This window comes from Muscardinus avellanarius, assembly GCF_963383645.1.
Source record: "Muscardinus avellanarius genome assembly, chromosome: 7".
In the NCBI taxonomy this organism is placed as follows: domain Eukaryota; kingdom Metazoa; phylum Chordata; class Mammalia; order Rodentia; family Gliridae; genus Muscardinus; species Muscardinus avellanarius.
The window spans coordinates 110,648,798-110,674,251 of record NC_137793.1 but is presented as its reverse complement, the minus strand read 5'-3'; positions in this window follow the sequence as shown (position 1 = coordinate 110,674,251).

Below are 25,454 nucleotides of genomic sequence, written 5' to 3'. Positions count from 1 at the left end.
GGTATCTAACACTAGATTTTAAGTGCACACTCTCACAGCCTCCTGAAAGATGCCCTAGGACCTACATCAGCCAATTCGAGTCCTCCTTCCAGGCTGCCTGCCGTTTACTGGCTGCTTTGCTTCTTTAAGGCTCAATCCACTGTTTGCAAGATGTGGGTAATGCTGCCCCCTCCCTACTGAATAGGGATGCTGAGGGATTGCAGTGATAGAGATACAGAACTTCGGGGTTGGCAGGAAGTGTATAGCTGATCTTGTCCAAATACTCTTCTTGTGTTTGGTTCACCCTTGGCAAATAATAAAAGCTAATAGTCATAGTGTTTACACCAGGTGTTGGGCATTGCTCTAAGGCCTTAAATGTGTTGGCTCATTTATACTATATTTATGCTATAATCCTATAATACAAATACTATTTGTGTGTGTGTGTGTGTGTGTGTGTGTGTGTGTGTGTGTGTGTTACTGGGGACTGAACTCAGGGGCAATTTATTTCTGAGCTACACCCCCAGCCCTATTTTATTTTTTTATTTTGAAACAGGGTCTCACTAAGTTGTGGAATTGCTTGCTAAATTGCTGAAGCTGACTATGGACCTATAATCCTCTTGTGTCAGCCTCCCAAGTACTTAGATTACAAGCATATGCTGCCATACATAGCTATCATTCTATTTTATAGACTAGGAAACTGAGACCGAGGAATAAAATAACTTGCCCAAGATCACACAGCACGTGTATATCAGGTGGCATTAGAACATGAGCCATCCGGCCCTGAAGTTTCCTCGGTTACCTGCCATGTACAATAAATGTCATTTTAAAAGTGACATCTAAAATAAATAGAAGAAAGCACCAGAGTAATCATTGCTTTATTTATGATAAAGCGCCTACATGGCTATAATAAATTTATACATGGCTGAGTTTTTAAACACAATATTTATAACTATGGGTTCCAGAAAAAAAAAACCTGTGGGAATTTCTATGACTGATGAGAATCCCTAGGAAAACTAATTCCCTGGGAGATTTGCGTAGCTTTACATATACAAAACTGGTCCATAAATCTTATGAAACTTAAAACTGTTGGGCTTTAGCTTAGATCAGAAGACATCACTCAACTTTGATATCAATAGCAGCTTAGTGCCCTGTGCCTGGCACAGGGCGTGAGGGAGCCAGCAACCCAGTGGGCTGAACTGCTCTACAAGCAAACAGGTACCTAATAAGATCCTGCCATTTTCTTCAGAATTTCAGAATTATAAATTCCTTACCTGGCATGGTTCACTTTTTTGGTTTTCATTTTGGGTTCTTGGTTTTTGTTTTTTTTTTTCTTACTTTCTTTAGGTCAAGAGTAAATAGGACAGCGGGACATGGTGGCACATGCTTGTAATCCCCATACTTGGGAGGCTGAGTCAGGAGGATCACAGGTTTGCGGCCAGCCTCAGCTACTTACTGAGGCCCTTTGCAACTTAGTGAGACCTCGTTTCAATATCAAATAAAAACATAGGTCTGGAGATGTGGCTTGGAGGTAGAATGCCCCTGGAGTCGATCCTCAGTATAAAAAAAAAAAAGTGCATGGGGTAGAGCCAGGATGGAATACGATGGCTAACAAATCATGGTTCCTGTCTTCACGGAGGTGGCACTTTCTCAAAGAAGCCATTACAGTTCAGGACCAAGGGAAGAGCCACTGTAATAAGTGAGCACACAGGAGAGACAGCTATCCTAATCTAGAAGGGCCAGGGAACTTCAGAGGGGGTGTAGCAGCCAGGTCGAGGCTGAAAGAATGAGAAGACATCTCAGTAAAGACTGGGTAAGAGAGCGAAGCTGGAGACACAACATGGAAATGACTGGAGGTGAGGAAGCGCACTGGGACCTTCAAAGTAAGCATCACCCTTCTGTTTACAAGTGGGGAGACGGAGGCTCTGAGAAGTCGAGTGGCTTGCTCAAGGTCACACACATCCAGGAGGCAGGGAACCCAAATGCATCCAAAGCACCTGTATTTGGCTCTAACATCGTCCTCTTTGTAAAGCACCACAATGGCTTCTCTTATCGCTTAGAAGTGCAGGCACGATTCAATAGGGTGTTTGAATAGCACACACACAGTGACTAAGTGAGGTTGGAGCATCTACAAGGAAGCAGGATGTGTGATCATTATCATTAGACGAGAAGGCCACCAGGAAGGCGCCAGTCGGTTCAAAAAAGGAGAAATGCAGGATGGCAGAATCGTTTCTGCTGGATGTGAAACTACCAAATGGATTAGGAAGCGGGAACATTTCAGAAGTACAAAGACATTAGTGACTTGCTTTTTAGAGGAGGGAGAGATGTAGAAAGGGCAAGAAGAGAGTTTTAGATAAAGTGCTATGGGAGCCTGGAGGAGGAAGAGGTTCTTCCACCTGGGAGGGATTATGGGATATTGGCCATTCGCCTGAACCTTAAAGAATGTGAGTTCAGAAACTGTGTGCTAAGGCACCCAGACATCCTAAACCTGAGACCTCAGTTGTCTTGAAGCCTAGGGGGACATTGATTAAGGGGTGAGTAAAAGATAAAAAGATCACTGTGGACAGAAAGATACCAAATTTTGGAAGATAAACAGGTTTGGGAAGGGTGAAGAGGTTCCTTTCCTTCTGATTTATTCTTACAGACAAGGCCCCTCTGTCACAATTTTCCCTTTGAAAGCTGGTGATCACTGACCCCTGAATTTGGGGTTTGACCAAATACTCTAGATTCCAAGCCCTCTTCTGCATTGGTATTTTTTTTCTTTGGAACACAGTAAGTCCAGAATTGCCAATGGCAGTCCTCAGTTCCCAGGCCGTCCAAGACAAACATCATACCACTATTCCAATGTGCATAGAAGGAATAAGTTTAGTGTAAACACATGTAAGGTGGGGCTCTGGCCAAAGGGCGGGGAGGGAAGAGGAGCTGTGAACAAGGTCTAGATGACCAGTCACCACCAAAAGCCACCTTCTCCAGGAGCTCTTTAAGAGCAAGCCTTCTCATTTCCCTTCCCCACAATTCTTGACCCCCTATCTTTTCTCCAAATGAGTGTTCACTTGGCCATAGTTATAATGAATTATAAATTATTGCCCCTCCTCCTATGAGGACATAAACTCATGACAGGGTTTGCCTTCAGGGAGCATCTAACAGTGTACTGTGGGGCTCTGTGGGTCCAGGAGAGGGAGGGTGTTAGAAAAGAAGAAGGGACAGAGAAAGAAGAGAGAGGGAGAAAGGGAGAGAGAGAGAGAGAGAGGGAGGGAGAGAGAAAGGGAGGGAAAGGGAGAGAGAAGGAGGGAGGGAGAGGGAGGGAGAGAGAGATTTTCTAGCTAAGTCTGAATTCAGCTAACTTTGACGTTGGAGATACTACTTGTGAGATACTTTTCTCCTCTATTTTTATGACTTTAAATCTTTTCCCCAGGGCAAAGGTGAGGAAGCTGGGTATCTCATGCAGTCTTCAAAGAACTCTAGCCCCCACTGGGAAGAAAAGGCCTGCCATGAGCCGCCTAGTCTGCACCATCACATCTAATTGGACCATTCACTTCCTTGTTCTGTAAGAAATGGCTTGGAAATTACGTTCTGTGGTGAGGGGCTCCAGGAGTATTAGGCACAGAGACCCGGGTAACGAGCAGCTCCTTGAACGCAACCAAGCAGCTGAGCCCTGTCCTGGAGGAGGAAGCACAAGAGTGTACAGTGTGCCAGGCTGCACACATGACCCCGTGCTCACGCCCAAGTCACGGCCCCTGACCATGTGTGACCTGGGCAGCTTCTGCAGTAACCTGGAGCTCGGGCCTCCCCAGCACCTGCCTCACAGATAGTCAGAGTCAAAGAGTCAAAGCACACTGGGGACTTTCGGGCGTCAGCCTCTGAAAAGTTCTCAGGGCTCATGAAGAAAAGAAAGAGCAGAGAGCAGATGCTGCCGACAGTCAAGTTGTTCAATAATGAGGGCTTCCTAAAAATGGCCCAACTCAGGAAGGACAGCGACTTGTCAGGACACTGTAGAGACATCTAAGTACAAACTGGGTGGTTGGAATAAATGACTCATCAGTTCCCTTTCAACTCAGATAATGTGAGACTGTACTGGTGCAAGGGCTAAGAAATTGCTTAGAAAGGACTATTTTGGGATCTGGGACTTAGGTTCTGAGAGGTGGAGGGGGGATTCTTAAAGATGGCCGTAAGGATAATGTAGATCAAATACTCACCCTGACAAGAAGAGAGCAAGCTCCATCTCCTTAAAGCCAGGCAGGGCTTGGCTCTGTCCCAGCCTGACTCAGCAGGACTTGGTGACCTCATTGCACAAGAGAACTGACGCATGGGGAGAGTTCTGCCAGGGAGACGGGAAGGCTGAAGCTACAGGCACTGGCCAGGGAGAAACCTGAGGAAGTGGCTCTATCAAGCTTTCAGAACACTGATGAGGAAGAGCTTAGAAGAAGAGAGAATCCTGTCAGTGGGGGCTTTACAGAGCTGGACAAGAAGGTGGGCAGTTGGATAAGCCCAAGATTTGTCATCCCATGGATAAACCAAGATTAGCCCATCATGTTAGTGAAATAGACAGGAAGGGACCTGCCCCAGATCTCTCTCCTACTCTGATGCTACAAGATGGCAAACACTGTTGTGCTAGACTGTGGAAGCTGTTACTTTGCTATTGAATGCCTCTCCTCCACCCCATTCTTCTTTTTCTAGAATCATACCCCCACCCCCACCCCAAGCACTGTCCCACTCACTTGACCTGGGCCTGGCCATGGATGTTTACTATTCCCCTAGACACAGTGAGGTGTTTGGGGCTGGGCACATGTCCTAAGCAGAACCAGCTAGAACCCCTTTTCCAAACCAGGAGCCAAGTAAGACTAGAGCTGAACACAGTCATCTTCCCTGGCTTCATGGAGAAATCAATCCATCCACAGTTCCAAGTAATGATGCCAATACCCAGCAGGAAGGAGAGCCGGATCCAGGGAGAAAGGAAGCCCAGACAATGTTGTTTGGGGCCCTAGATCCAACCAGCACTGAATTCCCAGGTAAGGGAGCCAGTAACTGTTCTTTTTTGCTTAAGCTAATTTGTGTTGGATTTTTGTCAAGCTAGCTTAACTTTCCTTAGAATCTTCTAAGGAAAAGTCAAACTCCCCATAGGTATACACCTCTACCTTGGGTGAAGAATTCCTAAAGGGGAACCTAAGAACTGACTGTTGCTCAAAGGGCAAGATCAGAGCAGGAATGAGCCGGGCATTCAGAGGAAAGATAAAACGTTTCCTTCTTTGTCACTCTGCTGAGGACAAGTACTGAGATCCAAGAACTTTGCTTAGGAAGTATAGAAAAAAAGACCCTGTGGGGTTGTAAGGGGGCCATTGCTGCACTCAGTATAAGACTCTGGAACAAGGGCAGGATGGGGAGGCCTGCCCTGGAGTACATATTAGCTATGCAGGTTGCATGGTTGCCTGTCCTCTTCACATAAAAAGATGCTGGGTGCAGGATCTGTGTCCACTGTCATCAGGGGCTCAGCTGCCCTGCTTTGAGGAATGCTCACCTGCCTGAGGGTGGCCATCCCAGGGAACACATTCATCCCTGACAAACCTGCTCTTCTGCAATCCCGCTTCCCAACATATCCAGCCTGGAGCAGTGCCTTCAACCTTTTCCTTTCTTAGCCTCCTCTCTGGAACATCTGGATCAGAGGCTATGAGCAGAGTTCTCCTGCTGCAGGCCTGAGCTTCTGTGAACGAGTTTGCACCATCTCAGCTGATGCCAGGACCCTGCCCCTCCTCCTACAGGAGCCTCCAGCCTCCACCTGCAGGACCCAGCCAGCTGCAGCCTGCAGGGGGAGGATGACTGCTGGGTGATGGAATGCTAGCCAGGGAGAAGTGCAGCTGAGCCCCCTGGCTCCCCAGTGGCCTGCCTGCAGCCAAAGGGATCATTATCTACACCAGAGAGCAAGCCAGGCTTCCCACACTGAATTAGCAAGAGCTAAGCAGATGTCTCTCTTCAATGCAGCAAAGGATGAGATGGGACAGAGCAGGCTTCTCTCCCCTTGTGACATGGACTTCCCTTCCACGGCTCTGCCATGCCTGGTACCCTCAAGTCTGCATCGCCCCCCCCACCCCAGCTCTTCCTCCCACGGGCTGCACCACGGACTTGACTCTCACTGTGTTCTTATATCCCTGGTTTTCTTTTCTCATGGTATCTGAAAAAGAAACAGAGTCCCAATTTTAGGGTTCCTCTTCTTGTGTGCTGGCCATTTTAGGAACTTCAATTCGTGCCCTGCACCTTTCCCCCTGTGCGCAGCCTACTGTAGGACAGCTCCAGCCTGAGACACAAGGCCCTCTTCCCTGCCCTGGCTGCTCCCCGCCGCCTCGCACACTAAGTTCATCAGTAGTGCAACACGGTTGTGATGGCTGGATTATCTGCATCTCTACCAAACTCCAAGCTGAAACGTAGTCCTTAACACTCCAGTACCACGGGCTGGTCCGCTGGGAAGAGGTCAGGCCATGAGGGCCCCACCCTCATGAATAGAAATAATGACCCTATAAAAGGGCTCGAAGGGACTCGTTGGCCCCTTATGGGCTTCGGTTTCTTCTTCCTGGTGAGGACCCAGCATTTCGGTGCCATCTTGGAAACAGAGACCAGCACCTCCATCTGCCCCTGACCTTGATCTTAGATTTTCCAGCCTCTAGAGCAGTAAGAAGTACATTTCTATTACAAGCACACATTGCCCCTTAATGACAGGCCTGCATCTTGAGAAATGGGTTGTTAGGCAATTTCAGCATCCTGTGAACATCACAGAGTGTACTTACACCCACTCAGGGAGTGACGATGTCACTAGGCTATAGAATCTCCCATCCAAGCACTAACCAGGCTCAACCTACTTAGCTTCCAAGATCAGACGAGATTGGGCACATTTAGGCTGGTATGACTGTATACATGATGTAATCTTATGGGACCACCATCTTATATGTGAGCTCTCATTGAGATATTGCAGAATATGACTGTATTTATAGATTACCCAGTCTTGCGTATTTTATGATAGCATCACATGGGCTGTGACGGGGCAGAGTGGCGGCATAGCGTTGTTCTAGATGCTAGATGGTCACTGTTCTGTGATCTCTCACTGCTATGCTGAGTCCTTCCCACTTGTGATGGCTGTGCTGACGTCTCCTCTCTCAGTAAACTTTCACTAAACAGCACAGCTGAGAAGGGCAGTGGAGAGGACAGTGGTGATGTTGTGGGCTTCCTGCACTGGGATGCCTAGGATTCAGTCCTTGTTCTGGAACTTCTGCTCTGTAGGTCTGAAAAAATGGACTTTCCTCTTCTTTTTCTCATGTATATATATATTTTTAACAATGGTCCCTTCCTCCTAGGGCAGCTGTGAAGATCACATGAATTAACTCATAGAAAGCTCTAGAAAGCACCTGCCACTGAATGCTCCATCCATGCTATTCTTTAGCAAACATTTTTTAATATACATATTTTAATGCCCCTTGCTGTTATCTTAGGTTGGTTCTGACTTTATAAATAAATGTCCTTTCTGGATTTAGTCCTTTGGCCCCTGCCTCTTGCTTGGTTAAACATTAATAAGATTCTCTAAACTTGATTTTTCAGGGCCTTGGCAAGTTCTGCCTTGGAATACCTCTGTGGTGAAGGAGATAGGAAGTTCAACCTGGCGTCAGCAGACCTGGGTTTAAGCGTCTCTTAAACCACTAAGAAACAGAACTTCAGGGTTGGCAGAAAACTTACAGTCACTCCTCTCTCTGAATCTCAACTCCCCATCAAAAAATGGGTGAGGATGAAGCCTCCCTCTCATGGCATCGTGATCAACTGAAACAATGGAGAAGAGTTTTGAGCGTCTAAGGCACAGGAGAAACTCAACAGATGTTTTCTGAGTGTCAACATCTGTGTGCACATGTGTGAACGTGTGATCTTGCTTCCTCCCGGCTAGAACACCACCACTAGAGGCGGCATCGTTCATGACACTCCCCCCCCACACATTTTTTAGAGGAAAAAAAATTATTTTTTATGTAGTCATCAAAAATTGTGTTTAGTAAAATTTTATAAAGCCATTTTCTTCATTTTATGGTCAACTTTTTTTTTAAAAAAAGACGCTTCGGTTGGTGCATTGTAGTCCCGCATCATAATGTGGTTGAGAGTAAGAGGGACAGACAGGCGCTCGGCACTGGGTGAGCTCCCCTGCTTCCTCCCTGCGCCCTCCTCTCCTCATACGTGACACTGAGATTGGCAACGGTAATTTCACATCTATACATAACATCAGTGGGAGTGTTTCCTTCGCTGATTCTCCAAGACACACACACACACACACACACACACACACACACACACACACACACCATCCTCCCCTACACCTCCATTGCTCCCCTGGCGTTTCTCCTCTATTATCCAAAGTTCCTTTTATATCCTAGTTACTCTGCAGCCTCTGCAATTGAGAGCAAACCTGACACCCCTTCTAAAATGATCACCCGCATGACCATCTTCCCCTGGCCCTGCCCAGCCTTATCCCCCTATTCCCCATCCCACCCCTTAGCCCTGGCTGGCACTGGTCCATCTTTTTTCTTATTGTCCATCCTCCACTGTACTTACTCCCCCAGCAGGCAGGGACTCTTCTGGAGCTGTGCCCACACAGCCTAGAACAGTACCTGGCTCCTGCAAACATATTCCATAAATATTGCCACTGGAGAGCATATTTTATATCCGAGTCATTTTTAGTTCCCTTGTAGCTTGTTTTATGGCAAGAAGCAAGATTCTGAATCAGGCAGAACGGAATTGAAGCCTTTCCTTCTCTACCTTAAGACATGAACTCCGAACTCCTGTTCTTTTCTTCCGTAGAACAAAGAAAACATACTGTGGGGTTATTGGGAAGATTAACAGAGATGGTGGGGCCTAGAACAGTGACCAGCATGCAGAGGTGGCTTATTAAACCCTGGCCAGAAAAATAAGCGAAGGAAGGGGAGGGTGCAAGAACCTCTCCCTGGCTCCCTCCTTCCCAGCCCCTTCTCACTTGCCCCTGCCCTGGCTTCCCTGCCACAGGCTGGCACGCTGGGGATCTGCTAATCCTTCAGCCACAGGGCATCGGCCTCGCCGAGTCCCTGCCGGCAATCGCAATAGGGATCAGCGTTGGAAGTTATTACCCTTTAAAGCCAGGGTCGGCCACTATTTCAGCTCAAGTGCCACAAATATGGAACAAATTTTACCAGAGGCACCAGAGTGACCAAAGGAGCATTTTTCCAATTTTCAGAAAGACATCTCCAACACCCACTGGCTAGGGCTCCGTGTTCAGCTTTTCTGAAAGACTTTTAATATTCACTCACTGTGTCTCTTTACATTATTTTTAAACCTATCGCTCCTTCGTAAAGTCTCCTCCTTCTCCTCTCTTCTATTTTGGTTTCTCTTCTTTTATAGCTTTAGTCCTGTCCTTTCCTTAAGTAGCAAGCCCCTTTCTCATTCTGTTCTTGGTGCAACTCACTCCACCTTGACCCCACTCACCCTCTACCTTTCTTCTCTTAAGATAAGGGAGAAGGAAGAAGGCCCCCACACTGTGAGAGCCATGTCAGGGAGACGGCTGGCCCTAGAATGTCCCATCTGTCCCTAGACAAGCCGTCAGGGTGAAAGCTCTGAGCTAGCCCTGTGGGGCTCTCAGGGAGGGCTCTGGAGTAAGGGATGCTAGTTGTCTGGCCCAGCCTACTTTGATCTCCTTGTCTTCCCAGCCCTGCCCAAGGCTTGTTTGTGAGACTTCATAAACCACACACTGAGCAGGGTTCTCATCTTGGCCCAAGCAGGGACCTGCTGCTGTCCCCAAGGTCAGTTCCCCCTTCCCACCCCATTCATCCTTTCATTTCCTCTTCTGAAAAAATAAAAATAATCTGCACTGTGAGCTCTGCACCCCTCCAAGTGTTCTGCACCCCTCCGCCAAGGATGGGGTGTGAGGCTCCAGGTTCCACGCACCTGGAAGAAAGGGGCTTCAGACAGAGTCAATGAACACAGCCTGCATCTGCCTCCCTGCTGCCGACACATCCATATCACTGGGTTTTGTTGTTGTTGCTGTTGGGTTTGTTATTGTTGAAGCACATTTGAGAGTAGCCCGTATGCACAGGCGCAAGCCAGTGTGCGATAGGTTGTTTTTCTCTGGCAGAATAGCACCGTTGAAAAATGTCAACCCAACATCTCAAAGTCAGAGGCCTGTCTTTGCTGGGATTACAAGCATGCGCCACCACACCCATCTTAAAAGGTATTTTTAAATGACACAGATAGTTAGTCTAGTGGAAAAGTTAGAAGACATATTAGAAGAATACACCCCCTCACACACATCACATACATATTATGATATTATATTAATATATATTATGAGCCAGGCACTATGGTGAGCACTTTACTTGCCAGATTTCATTTATTCAAATGCTTTAGAAGAAAAATTGAGGAAAAGAGTTTTCTATATAGCTGAGAGCGTACATTTATCCTGAACCAGAGAATGAAGATGAATGAAAAGCCCTAGTAAAAAAAAAAAAAAAAAAAAGTAGGCACGGGGATCCTTCACAGAGCCCGTTTTGGGTCTGGGCTGCTAGCCAGAGGTGTCCAGAAGAAAGGAAATAATGAACTCATAGAACGTCAGGGCTGGAAAGAGCTTCAGAACGTACATGGTCCAGCCACTCCAGATCTGACACACAAATGAAGCCGCCAAGGGCCGGCGAGGGGAAGTGACATCCCCATCCTACGCAGCTAGATGGGTCTCGTGTCCTCTCCCTACTCAGGGCTCTTTCAAGGAAAATATACCTGCCCCTGGTCCCCACCAACCAAATATACCTGCCCCTGGTCCCCACCAACCATGAACTAAAGGCTCATATTTCAACCAGGCATGGTGGCGCATGCCTGTAATCCCAGTACGAGGGAGGCAGAGACAGGAAGATTGCAGGTTGCCTTGGCAACTGTGGCAAGACTCTCAGTAACTTAGGGAGACCCAGGGAGGCTGAGACTGGAGAATCACAGGTTCAAGGATAGCCTCTGTAAGTAGCAAGACTCTCATCAACCTACTGAGACTTTGTTTCAAAATAAAAAATAAAATATATATATATATATATATATAGGGCCGAGAGTGTAGCTTGGAGGTAGAATGCCCCTGGGTTCAATTTCCAGTACCTAACAACAACAACAACAACAACAACAACAACAACAACAACAATAATAATAACAACAATAAATAATGATAGTAAATATATAAATAAAATAGGGCTGAGAGTGTAGCTCAGTTAGAATATCCCTGGGTTCGATCCCCGTACCACACACACACACACACACACACACGACTTGTATTTCCTTGAGTACCACACACACCTCTTCTGTTCATCTGTTAACCTGTGCCTGTGTAAGTGCCACTGCTAGCCAGGCATAGACAGGGTCTTTGAGGGTGGCCAAGTTAACCTACCCAGCCCTGAGAGTGAAAGAACTCTCCTGTCTTCTGTGTGCCACTGCTGATGCAGCCAATGGCTTCATCCTGGAGTATGGCCCCAATGTTATCACTGAGATCTAGCAACAAGACTCCAGAGAGGCAACTGGGTCTCTGCCATTTGAACATGGTGGTGCTCCTTGGAACTGCTGAGTCACAGAACTGCTGAGCCGATAGAGAGCCTGTAGCCTCTGGCTCAGCCCTGTCAGGCCAGAGCAGCAGGTGACCTGGTCAAAAGGCACAGCTTGTTAAGAACTCCGATGCCAGGACTCTCCTCTCTTCCTACAGGAAAGTATTAGTACTGATCAGTCACTGACTTATGATTTAGTACTATACTCTATATCCTTGTAGGTTGCTAGTACTGATGGGTACTAAGAGTGCCCACCAGGACCACAGAATGGTAAAGACGTGGCAGGAAGGAGCCATGCCCACACAACCAGATGTTTGTATGCCACACATCTGGCTGGTTGAGGCCGCTGAGGGCGCTCTACCTTGCACTTGCCCAGGGAATCGCTCTGCTCTCCTTAACCCATTCACATCTCACTCGCCCTTCATGAGGGACACAGAACCACATGTCTCAATCTCATTTCCCAGTGAGGTTGTACAGACTCAAAGATTCCAAGTAAATGGTCATAAATAATACTATGATTAAAATATAGCCTAACACAAATAATAGTGATAATGTAGTATTAAATCATTACTTCTGCTCACACAGCAAAAAAGTTATAAAACCTGGGATCTCCTATTTCTAGGGGTGTGTTCTTTATGCAATAACAATCACTTGACAAATACTATTTACTCAGTATTCACCAGGCACTGCATACCATTATTCTAAGCTATTATGCACACACACACACATATATGTGTGTATACACATATAAATATACCTATATACCTATATATCTACACACACACACACACACACACACACACACACACACACATATATATATCTTCTCTCATACATTCTTTATAACAACCTTTTTGAGGTGGGTACCCATTTTATGAATGAAAATATTGAGGGACACAAGTTAAAGTTCCAATAAAGCCATATTTTGACCCAAATAGCAATACTTTGACCACAGTTTTCATCTCATGGAATATGGCCACAGGTCGCTGCTCCTGCACCAGCAAGTATCAGCTGACTTTCCTTCCCTAATTGTTTTCCGCCCCACCAAACACACACACACACACACACACACACACACACACCTTCATTCCAAACGGGAGCTAAGCCAAAGTCCGTAAGTTCCATGAACCTTTTGCTATTTTCCTGGGCTACCGGAGATCTCTCAACTTCAGCTTAATCACAGCAAGTGCTTGCTGAAGTTGTCTGGGAGGCGGTGCCTGGTAGGAGCGCAGTAGCTGGGGCGCCCAGCATGGGGCGCTCTATGGCCTGGTCCAGGGGTCTGAGCCCACCCGCAGGCGGTGCCAAGAGCGCCCCTAGAGCCGAATGGGGAAGTGGCAGGGCCTGAGACGCCAGAGAGCAGGGCAAGATGGGGGCGGGGCTTAGACAACAGCGCTCTTAGGAGGTTTAACCGTAATCTAGAATGAACATCTTTAAAACCTTCCAGTGCCCTTCAACCAAAGCCTAATTATCTGGTATCAAGAGCCCCGAGAGGGTGGGGCGGGAAGGGCCTTCGCGTCCTTGGTACAGAACGTGGGGTAGTTGCACACAGCAGGCCCAGTGGCCCAGCATGGGTGGGGACCTGCCCGGCTTCAGGATGGCCCATGCCACCGGCTTCTCCATTTGAGGATTCGGTGGGAAGAAGCAGAGAGAGCTTCCTCAACACAGACACACTACAGGACTGCGTGTCCCGCCATTGGGGACAGAGTGCGGGCCCCTCCCTGAGGAGGGGCTGGAAATAGAAATTATGATTTGCAAAAATGAAGAAAAAAAAATCTTTTCATTTCTATGCATTCCCAGGTCACTAAGTCCAATAATAAGATCACTCGCTTCTCAATCATGCTGTACCTCAGGCATCTGCGTGGTTCATATGCTGCCAGAGAAGGAGAAATACGTGACCTGCATGTCTATCAGCAGAACCACAGCAGGCCTTAAAGACTGCTCTACCCCCAAGAGCCCGCACTCCAAACCTGCCGCTAACTGCTTCTGTTTTATGGGCTAGCCCACATGGTGTGAGGCACGGGCTTCAGGGCATAAGAGAGAACACTGTGTGTGTGAAACAGTCAGAATCCCAGGCCAAGATGTTTGGCCCTCAGTTGGGTGGATAAATAGAGCCTCTGAGCACTGGAGGGTGTGCGTGTGTGTGTGTGTGTCCCATAACAACTGTGAAATATGAAATGGCCCCCTGTTCACGTTGGCGGGGCCACCCCAAGCTGCCATGCCTGGCTTACACACATCATGCCATCTTCCTCCCGAGTAGCAGGCTTCCATGATTGTCTCCCTGAAGGCCTCCCCCAGAGCCCACTCCACAGTGAATAAATCAAGTGCGAAGTGAAAGCCATTGGGGCAAGACAAATCTTGAGGAGGCTCATCCCCGCGCACCAGGTTTAGGTGGGCGAAGAGTTAGCACATGGATAGTAAGCAAGGAGGGCCATTTGCAAAGACACACCCCTGACCACAGGGAGGGAGGGAAGGGCCGAGGGGTACCGAGAGGGGGTCCTCATGAGGGACCAGGTTCTTGGGTGATTCCTCCCATCAGAGAGGTGAATCCCAGCACATACCTCCATCATTTTCTTTTCCATTCTGTCAGGGAAGTCCATCTGTGTTCATGTCCTATTTAGTGCCACTGTAACCAAACGCCCTGGCCTGGGTGCTGGCAATGACAGATACGTATTGTCTCACAGCTGTGGAGCATAGAAATCTGGAGCGAGGGTGTCGGCAGGGCTGCCCTCCCTCTGAAACCCAGAGGGGAGGTTCCTTTCCTGCCTCTTGCAGCCAAATAAAGGATGAGCCAAATAAATTTTTCCCCCTCTGGGTTGTGCTCGTCCAGTATTTTGGTCCCAGCCATGAGAAGCTGAATAACATGGCCAGACAATCACTGGTTGTAGAACTGGGACTTACACCGAGTTTCCTTGACTCCAAGTCTAGCGATATTTCTGGAACTATAGCCAGAGAAGGGAAGAAGAAGGGTATTGTGCAGAAATAAGGTCAAGGGGCACAGAGATACCCAGGCCCAGGAGGACACTGAGGAACTGGTCCTGAGGAACACCTGCCCAAATGTTGCCTGGCAGCCCTGGCCAGTCAACCCCCTTCTCATCCTTACTGGATCATCCCTAAGTCAGGAAGCCAAATGGATCTGTGTTGTGGATATTCTTGCTTATCCAAGAAAAACATCTTCTGGAAATTAATAAAGTTATCTGAACCCTCCCATAGGGGCCACCTTAAACGCAGTTGATCTGCTGGTTGGGGTAATAATGACCAAAGAGGAAAAAAAAATCCAACTTTCTGTGCTTATCATTGAGTATCTAGGCATTGAGGGCCCGAGAAAGTCTGATCCCAACCTCCCCTGTGGAATTCACCTCCCCAGGATGCAGAGATGTGTAAATAGTTTTTCTGTCCAGCTACCATCCCTCTTTTGAATAGCACCCTCTGTTCATTTAGGGTAATACTGGGCAGAAACAGATAAACTTCAAAACCACAGTGGCTCAGTATAATAAGCATGTTTCTTGCTCACTGAACAGTCTAGACAGGTGCCTCCTCTCGAGGATGTAATTCAGAGGCTTGAGCTCCTTGCATTTTGCAGACTGAGCATCTTTAAAGCATGGCTGCCAGGACGTCACTGGGTCATCATCTCCATGGAGGCCATCTGGGGTAAAAAGATCATGGGACATGCATGGGAGTGACACTGAGAAATGTCACCGTCCAGTCATATGCGCTTGCGAGAACTCAAACACATGGCCACACCAAGTACAAGGGCCTGAGAAACCCCTGCTGGCTCTGGGTCCAGGAAAAAAAAGAGAGAGCTCTGTTGATTAGCATTCTGCTACATGTCCCAAATTATTTGTGCATACTTAACGTTTCCTTGATTTTGTGGAATCTTGACAGAAGGATAATTGCTAGCTCTTTCTCATTGGTCACCTCTCATTATGGAAGCCAAGGAGTCTAGAAACATCCTCCATAGTGTGTGTGAGATACAGGATGTAACCTTAGCCAATTGCATGGGTTCTGTCAGGACTTTGAATCTGGAGCAAAAGGCAGGAAAGGGGCATCAAAAGACAGAGAGAAGATGAGAAGATCATCTTCATTACAGGGTGGTGATGGCGATGGCGAAGGCGGGACCTGTAGCGGGCACCCAGATGTCCAGCGTGCAGTGGATAGCTGGCTGATGTCTTCACTTCTGCCTCCCACCCGACTCCACTGATTCTTCTTTCATGGTACCATATGGCTACCTCCATCATCTAAAATATTGCCACCTTGCTTCATAGTAGGAAGAAAGGCTAAGAACGGCTGCACTGGATATAAAGAGCTATCCCTTGGAAACCACGCAATACTCTCACCACCTGCTTCAGCAAAGGCTGGAGAAATTCGGAAACTCATCTTTATTAGAAGCAAGTCTTTCCATTTTTTAATGAGAGGAAAGCAATGGCCAAAGGTTAAATATTCCAACAGATCAAATTATGTTATGTGCATATATGAATGCATTTCAGTGGATCTCACTATCATGCATGGTTACAAAGCACCAATACATTTTTATAAAGTTTAAAGATTCCAAGCTGGGCACAGTGACACATGCTTGTAATCCCGGTACTTGGGAGACTGAGACAGGAGGATTGCAGATTTGCAGCCAGCCTCAGCTACTTAGTGAGGCCCTCTGCAACTTAGTGAGGCCCCGTTTCAAAATAAAAAATGAAAAATAGGGCTGGGGATGTAGCTTGGAGCTGGAATGCACCTGGGTTCTATCCCCAGTACTGAATAAAATTAAAAAATTAATAAAAAACTTTAAAGATTCCAAAACCCAGTGAACAGTGGGAGGAACAGGTATCTCGACTACCCTTGGACACCCCAATTCCCATATCCTTTTCTAGCAAGAACTCTCACAAATGGCGCCCTGCCCACTAGCTAGTAACAATGTAAACCCAAAGCTTGGTCTGGGAGCTCAAAGACATCATCCTGGCAGCAGTCCTCTTCTCAGCCCCCACAGGATCCCCTACTGTCCTCTCCCTTGCAAAGACCAGAGCTCAGTGGGCTGCAGTGTCCAAGTCCAGGAAGCTTCTTGAAGAGCAGGACCTGGTAAGAGTCTGTCCACTTGGAACGGAGCTGCGTCCCCCTCATGAGTGACGGCCTACAGAGCCATGGTAGGCATGGGAAATGCCAAGAAGAAACAATGTAGTCCACCCTCCATCTGAATTGGGGACATGCTTCTGAACAGAGTGAAGACAACTGCCTGGGGCAGACTGCCCACCCCAGAAGGAGAAGCCGTCCTGCAGGAACTCCGTCCCCACCTGTCTGGGAGGATGGTAGAGGGGCATTGGATCGTGGCTGAGGAGACTTGACTCAGCTCCCTTGACTTAGCCTCAGAGAGGGTAACATGGAAGCCACTTTAGAGACTGTGTAGTCCAGAGGGTCTTAAACTTCAAACTGAGAAACCCTGTCTTTAAACCAAATTCTGTGTGAACCCCAATATATCCTAGACAAGAAAGTAGAGTGTTCTGATGAAAGCAGGCATAGAAACTCTAGAGCCCTGGCCACCTGGCTCCCACTGCCCTCTTGGTAGACTCCAGGCCCTTGTGGTTCCAGGAACTCCATTAATGCCATCCAACCAGCTGCTCATGTTCTAGAAGAGAGACTGGAGGGTCCACAGGTTTAGCTGTGTTGCTGACTGAAAGTAGTATCTCCTGATCCCCGTTCCAATCTCTTTCCACAAAATTTGCCATTCTCTGACTCAGTTTCTTCATCTTTAAAATCATAATGAAGCCCCCCATCTCTGTCCCCTCCCAAGGGGCCCCTGGGTACCAAGGGTGTGTGAAAAGGTGCCAGGAAAAGCCCTTGGCTGCCATTACTGTCTTCATTGAGGGAGAACATTGAACTCGATGATACTTCTTCAGCGTTCCTTGCTGCTGCTTGAACTACTCTCTTCTCATCTCCCTGCGCACAGAGAGCAGGGATCTGGGTGTAGGGGCCCCGGCCAGGCTGCCCATAAACACAGCACGGGCATGGGAGGCAGGTGGGCATGACAGGAGGGTGCAGGGCGTCCAAGAAAGCCCCCTCTGGCTGTCAGAATGTCTCCTTGCTCTTTCAAAGGAGCCTTAAGGTTCTCGGGAAATTCCCAGAGGCCCCAGAGACTTACTGTCTTAGCTGCGCTACAGTGAGTACTCAGGGCTGCTACTTACAGCTCGGCGCCCTCTGCCAACCTTCACCTTTACATCACGCTGCTGACCGCCTGGGGAACATGAGCAGCTACTTGCCCAGGGCTTCAGTTAACAAGTGACAGCCCCAGCTCTTCCAGGAGCGGCCCTCTGCAGATTCCCAAGGGCAAGAGGAGAGAAACGCTGCTGTGGCTTGAATGTCCCCACCCAGCCCCGTGTTCACACGTTAGAAACGCAATCCTCAGTGCCGCAGTGTTGGGAGGTGAGACGTTTACAAGGTGCTTAGGGTGCGAGGGCTCTGCCTTCCCAGGTGGATTAATGCCACGATCGCAGGAGAGTGGGTTCCATACAAAGGTGGGACTTGGTTCCCTTCTTCTTTCCCATGGGTTCCCTCCTTCTAGGCCCTTGCCAGATGAGGCCCCTCAACCTCCAACTTCCAAGTCTCTTAAAATAGAAGGAAACAATTCTGCTCTTTGTAAATCGCCCAGTCTCGGGTGCTCTGTTATAGCAACACCAGTATCGGGCCCCATGGGGTGGAGACGAGATGACTCAGTTCTGTGGGCTCGTTCTCAGTGCTCTGCTTCACAGGAGGATCCCTCAGAGCAAAACTGAATCTGTATCAAAGGGTCTCAGCTCTAGATTCCTTCCAAACTGCGAAGAGGCAGCAGCCAGAGAAGAATCATGTCCGTACTAGGGAATGCAGTCAGCTGTTGCAGCGAGAGGGATTTAGGTGAGATAGGAAAAAGAATTTCACATCAAGTACTGTCACAAACCTTTAAAGGAAATGGTGCCCCAATCTTCAGGGCCCGCTGATCTCTCTCCAGCATTCCTTCAATCCTTCCTCTCCTCTCGTAAGTCAAGGCCACATGGGCTTTCACGTGGACAACGTAGGTCCCTCACAGCCTGCGGGCCTGCTTTCTCTGTGCGGTCATACACACAGTGGAGGGAGGCACCCGGGCAGCCAGGTGTGACCTGCCCTCCTCTCCCCAGCCTGGCCAGCACGCTTGCCCTGTGGCCTCACGCTTGGTCTTCCAGCAACAACGACCTCCTCTCTGTTTTCAGCCCCATTCTGTGCTGGGTTCAGCTGTGTGGTCTTGCAGCCTTCTGCTTTGGACACCCTTGTCTTCTATATTTCATTCACCCTCATCTTTGCCTACGAGATCTTGCTTAGACTTCAAGACTCCGTGCAGGTATTTCTGCCTCTACACAGCCTGTTCCCATCATGGTAGGCTTGGTGCCCTCCACCTAGGCCCTCCTGGTACTACCCCACACCATCACGGTCCTGATCTGACTCCTCAACTCAGCAGTGGTCCATGAGGAAAGCGAGCCACACCCAAGTCATCTCTTGATACACTGGAATTGCCTGGGGAGGGGGTCAGTAAATGCTGGTGGAACTGATTAAAACTAAACTCCCCATATTCTGGGATAGCCAAGAATCATAGGCTGAAGTGGCCTGCCTCTTAGGGATCTCCCAGTCCTAGGGTTTCATTGGATCATATGTTGGAGTGTTTTGAAAGCCCCATTGTATGGGTATTTAGACCCAATAAGGAACCTTTGAACATCCTCAAGAAATCTCAGGAGAAGCAGGAAATCCTCCTAAAAAAATCTCATTGAAAATTATAATGTGATGGAAAGTAATACTAACTCCTTTCAAATGTAAAATTGAGGCCTTTGGGCGGGTGGTTCAGTCCCTGGAACACAGAGAAGCATCTCTCCAGGCTCATAGATGCTGCTCTCCCTTCGCTCCGGAGCCCTCCCTGGTCAGATGAGCTTGCTTTGTGCGCAAGGTCTCCAGGAACACACAGGGCTCCATTCTCCTGCACACCCTGGCCCTTCAGTGCAGCCAGGGGTCATCTTCTGCGAGTTATACTGTGGAAGTAAGGCATAGAGTCTGCACGGGAGACGGCTGGGTGAGCTTATTGCTATAAATTAGATATTTCTTTCTTGGGTTTCCGACCAAGATGTGGAAAGCCCACGCTCCCTGTCTACCATGACACGGCTAATTTCACTGGGAGAAAAGACCTGAGGGCAGTTAGCCCGGCATCTGTCTTGCATCTTGTCTGCATGTGGGCCTGCTTTCCCATGGGCTGCTCTGTCCCACCAGCCCCTCTCCTCCAAAGTAGCAGCCACAAGAAAGGAGCTTTGCAGGGTTGCATTGGAGAGAAGACCCTCTACCCCAGCTTCAGTGGGGACTCACTTTCCTTAAGGGCCTGGGCCTGCTTGCAGGGTAAAATATCACGGTTTGGCTTTGCTTGTATAAAAAGGCAGAGGATTAAATTTAGCAGCCTGTCTGGAACACATTCCCAAGGGTGTCTCTACCCTTTAGAGAGAACTCAAGAGAAATGTCTCCCTGAGCAAGAGCAATCCACCCACAGAGGACGTGGGGACTCAACTTCATTCCTCCCTTTCTGTGACAGAAGCTGTTGCTGGCACAGGGCTGAAACAGGAAAAAAAAAAAAAAATAGCAATGCATCCTTCCTACTCTACTCCAGATCCTGCAGGAGCTCTCCATTGCCTTTAGAACTCAACCTACTCAGAAGGACCCTCAAGGGACTCTCAAGCGTGGCCTCCACCGATAAACACTCATTCAATAAGTAATGACTGGATATCTGCCTATGAAAACTTGATGCCAGACCCCACGAATACAGAGACGGAGCCACTGAGATAGAATGGGAGCCTCTGCCTGCAGGGAGCTCATGTCCTGGTGGATGTGACGGTCAGTTTCGTGAGTCTCTTTGGCCTGGCTACCATCTACAGTTAATCAAATGCTAATCTAGGTGTTACTATGAAAGTATTTTGCAGATGTGAGTGAAGTCCAAATCAGTTGACTATGAGGGAAGAGGATTGTCCTAGGTACGCTGGATGGGCCTGAATCAGTCCGTTGACAGGCCTCATGAGCAGAGCTGAGGCTCACCAAAAACAAAAACAACAACAACAACAAAAAAAAAAAAAAACACAAGAAATTCTACCTGTGCGCAGCACCCCCACCCCATATCTGAGGGTTCAGCTGTCTTTCCTAACAGCCTACTTTATAAATTTTGGGCTTGCTAGCTAGTCCCAACAATTATATAAGCTAATTCATTGTATATCTGCAAATGATTCTGTTTTCTTGTTTGACCCTGATACCATGTTTAAGTCATCAGGAGGCATGGCCTGCCACTGCCAGCCTGTGATCCTGGGCCAAATACCCCAGGGCCAAGCTCCTTTTCCACCCTGGGCACTGTACTAACCACCCTTCCATGTATTATCTTAGCTACTTTCCTAGTTTTGTGGCTAGGTTAGAACCTCAGAGGTGCAACCCGAGGCTCAGAAAGATTAAGCCATTTCCCTGAGGTCACACAATTACTGAGTTGCAGGGTAGGGGCTCAAATTAATTCTGCCTTCTCCCCTTGCAATCCTTCCAGTATATCATACAGCCTCAGATCCCCTTCATTTCATTTAACTATCTAAGTTTCACTTTTCTTATTTGTAAAAAGACAGTGATTCCCAAAGTCCATCCAATTTTAAGGCAGCAACATGACGTTCCTATCACCATAATAGCTGGCTGCCAAATTTCCCTCCAGGAGAGAACAGCCAGTTGAGAATATGCTTTGGAGAGCGCTTATGATAGAAATGAGGCTCAGGAAATCAGTGGCAGCAAACTGTGGAGGAAGGGGAGACTCAGAGGCAGGGACTAAGAAGTAGGTTGTGGAAGACAGGAGACCGTGAGCTTGGCAGAAGCCTGAGTACTTGATAGTGGTTTCCCAGGATCTTTCATTAAATATACTGAAAGCACACTGTGAATTGTGTGGCTGTGTTTTTTGGTTGGGGATAGGCCTTCAAAAAGACTTGAGCTTCACATGTGGGTCAGCATGGAGGAAGGTCAGATATCATTGGAGAAAGCTGGAATTCACAAGGCAAGGAAAGCCGGGCAATGTAAGGTTCATCTTGCCAGAAGTCCAGCCATCACCTACTTCAGACATGAGTTAAGATCTTGAGAAAGGCTTTGAACTTTTATAGTCTATGGAATAGGACAATTATTTAAAGAGATTTCACCCAGATTCCAAGGGGCAAGGAAGCCCCCAGACAATAGTGGATTTACACAATGAAGTTCAGCCATCCCAAGGCTGAATGCCAGCACTTTCACTGAGTCTGAGAGTATTCGGCTCTGGTATGGGATTCACAATCTTTGGCAGGTTACATTTTACCTCTTAGAGGGTATGTTTGGACTTATCAGGTAAACCAAATATTCCTTGAAGTGCTCACATAAAAAATGAAGTCGCGTGTTCCTCTGTGGCCCCCATAAATCTTAACTCAAACTTGATGTGTTGGCATATGGAATCCTGCACCTGCTGGCTGAAGCCCATCCTGGGTCCCTTAAGAGATGGGTTAGAGTCAATAGCAAGAGGGTTATCCTCAGTGACGATTGGCACCTGAGTCCAGAGAGCTCGCCTCTGGGGTCTGTGGCCCATCTCACAGCTAGCTGTAGCAAAAGGCACATCAGGACTGCTCCCAGGACCAGGCCAACTGCCATGGACCTTGTTGGGAATGGCCTCCCACAGCTGGAAGCCAGGGCAACTGAGCAAAATTTGGCTGTGGGGATCTGGGGTGCTTCTAATTCTGCAACTAGAAGGATACCCAGCCACCTCCCAAATGGCATGGGTTGGAGAAACCCAGCATGAGAAAGAAGGAGGGCACCTCAAACAGTCTCCAAGTGGGATCACTCTGTGATGCCCCAAGGGGCATGGGAGTCCTTCCTGTCTCTCATGTCCCCCAGGTCTTGGGATCTCTTACACTGTCCAGCAGCCTGTGCTCTTACTGAGGCCCCTCACACAGAGATCGCACCTGTCTTGGTCATGCCCAGCTTTCTTTTTTAGGAAATGGACAGAAGCAGGAGTGCTCACTTCCTCCTCCATGGTTAGTCCTATTTTGGGAGCCACTGAAGTGGCTGTGTGCTCGCCCCCTGCAGGGTAAAGCCCTGGCCTTTTTCTCTCCCTGCTTGCTGTCCCTTCTCTGATCACAACAGTGTCCTATGCTGATGCGATCAAGATACCTGGAAGAAATCCACTTGTGAGTCCAGGGAGAGAGAGAGTAAAGGGCTTTAGGCAGGACCAGCCAGGCATAGGCATAAACAGATGGTATTTTTTCCTTTCTCCATCCCCAAAGCGTGTTTTCTCCCAGTAAGGGTTCAGGTGGCTGAGCCCCTGAGTCATGGCCCTGCTCTTGGTAGCATAGGCTTTTGTAATTATTGTGAGTCAGGCACAGGACCTGCATCTCATCACCGTGTTAGCCACAGTGGGGCCACTGACTGCTGAGACGGGAGGAGGGGGAAATCCACACAGAATCCCTTTCAGTTCACCCAGTCCCCACTGTGACTGGCTCAACCATGCTGCTCAGCCAGAGGTGGTAGTGATGGCGAGGGGAGCTCAGGAGAGCCTCCTTTATTCAGATATCACCCATAAGATTTGGACTCCAGGGAGAATCTTTCAGATGTATATGGAGCGACTGTTTTCAAGTTCCCTTACTGATACTGAAAGGTCCATTTACATAGATTCTGTAAAAGATCAGGCTGGCTAACAGCAATTTTTGTTTCTTCACTTAAGGAGGTTCCTTAAGAGCTAGCTGGCCTTGGCTCACCTGCTTTTGAGTTACAGGATCTCCTTGAAAATAGAAAAACACAGCCAGACCCGATGGTGTATCCGTATAATACCTGTACTTGAAACAAGAGTATTATAAGTTCATGGTGGTGTATGCCTGTAATCTCAGACTGAGACAGGAAGATCACAGGTGAGCAGCTGGTCTCAGCAGGTTAGTAAGAACCCTCTTAAAATAAAAGGACTGGGGTATAGCTCTAGAGGTAGAATACCCCTGGGTTCAACTTGTAGTACCAAACAAAAATAGAAAAACACATCATATTTCTCTATAATTAATAATTTTCATTAACCATCTACTCCTAGTAAATATTTGCATCACGGGCATCATTGAATGGCTCATCTTCTGTCGCTGTCCTTCTTCCAATGTGACAGGACCAAGTTCAGAGACCTCGCCATTTCTATCCTCCCAGTTTTCCTGGCTCTGTCTAATGCTGGATATCAATTCTGGCTTGGCTCCTGTGGTGACCCTATTTCTGGAATAAGGACTATTTCAGAAGCCTTCAGCTTCAGAATTCATACTCTTCACCTGTTGGCCTGCTTCACTGCCAATGTCTTTCTCTTTTTTCCTCTCTTTATCTTTGTTTCTTCTATTTCTACTGGATACTTCCTTGATTCCTCAAATGCTTGCCCTTCCTTTTATTTCATACCATTCTCCTGATCAGTTTTCCTACAGACCTAGCTTGGGTTTGTCCCTTCTCTCCTGGATTTTCAGTCCCTAGGACTCGCCTTCTCTTGACCTCAGTTATGCAATATATGGTCCAACAGCACCAGTGCCACCCAGCAGCTTACAGTACTTACCAGTACCCCCCAAGAGATCCTGAGTCTTGGTTCCCACCTAGACCTACTGAAGCACAATTTGCCTTGCAGCAAGATACCCGGTCTATGTACACATTAAAGAGAGCTCTGCTCCAAATCAGAAGATGCCTTCATGAAAATCACTACAATGACTGTTTTTGCTGCCATTGTATCCCCACCACTGACCACTGTCCCTGGCAAATGTCAAATACTCCAGAAGTATTTATTGAGAATGGGTGGGTCTCTGGGTGTTTCTCACTGATGTCTTATGGTATGTACTCTTCCAAAGGACAGTCTGACTCTTTCACACAACCCCATTCACCTTTCCCTTCCCCACTTTCTTGTCCTTTTCATCCTGAGCATCACAGATAGGATCAGATTGGACTGTGGGAGAGAGACTTGCTAAAGTGAATCCAAGACTCCAGCAAGAGATGTCACTAAATGTTTTAGTCTGTTTTTTCATTACTGTGCCCAAAATACTTGACAAGCCCAGCTTTGAGGAAGAAAGGTTTCTATGGCTCGTGGTTTTAGAAGTTGCAACGGTTTTGGCCCATGCTCTGCCCACTCCAAGGCAGAGATGGCTCTATGGTAGAAAAGCTCTGGGGATGGTGGAAGAGGGGAAGCCACTCTCGCCTCTCAGCAGCCAGGGAAAAGAAAGAGAGAAAGGAGGAGGCTGAGGCCAGATACAGTCTCCAAGGCCAAGCCTCCAGTGATCTGCCTCCTCCAGCCTCACTTTAGCTCCAACCTGGCTGCATGGCCTAACACATGAGCTTCTCTGGGAGAAAGTCTATATCCAAACTCCAACACCAGGCTATAGGGCTTGTTCCTGTGAGCTACAGAGAGGAACCATGCGTTGAACAGAACAAGCGTACAGTTCCCATAACCATCTTCTTCACTCATTTGCACCCAAGCCTCAGACATAAAAAGGGCCTCTGAACTAGGTGGAGGCTTAATTTAATCATCTCCTTTTAGAGATAAGTTCTGCTTCCAAATAACATGGTGTCTGAGTTCTGATTTCCTTCTGCACCTACCCCTTTGCTACTTAAGTGAGTATATATGCAATAGTGGGGAGGGCAGGAGGAAGATCTAAAGAACCATAAGAAACATAGCGTACCGTCAAGGGAGATTATGAAAGCCCGGGCAGTCAACCAGGGGTTCTGAGTCTGTCCTTTGCAACACTTTTCTGTGATCATAGTACACCCTCTCACATGAATGACAACAACATCAAATTCAGCTCCTGCCCAGATCACACAAGGATTGAGGGACCATCAAAGTGTAATTCCAAAGGGGAAGGAGGGAGAGAAAACCCAGAGATGGAAGCTGCCTGCATTGCTACAGAGGAAGAT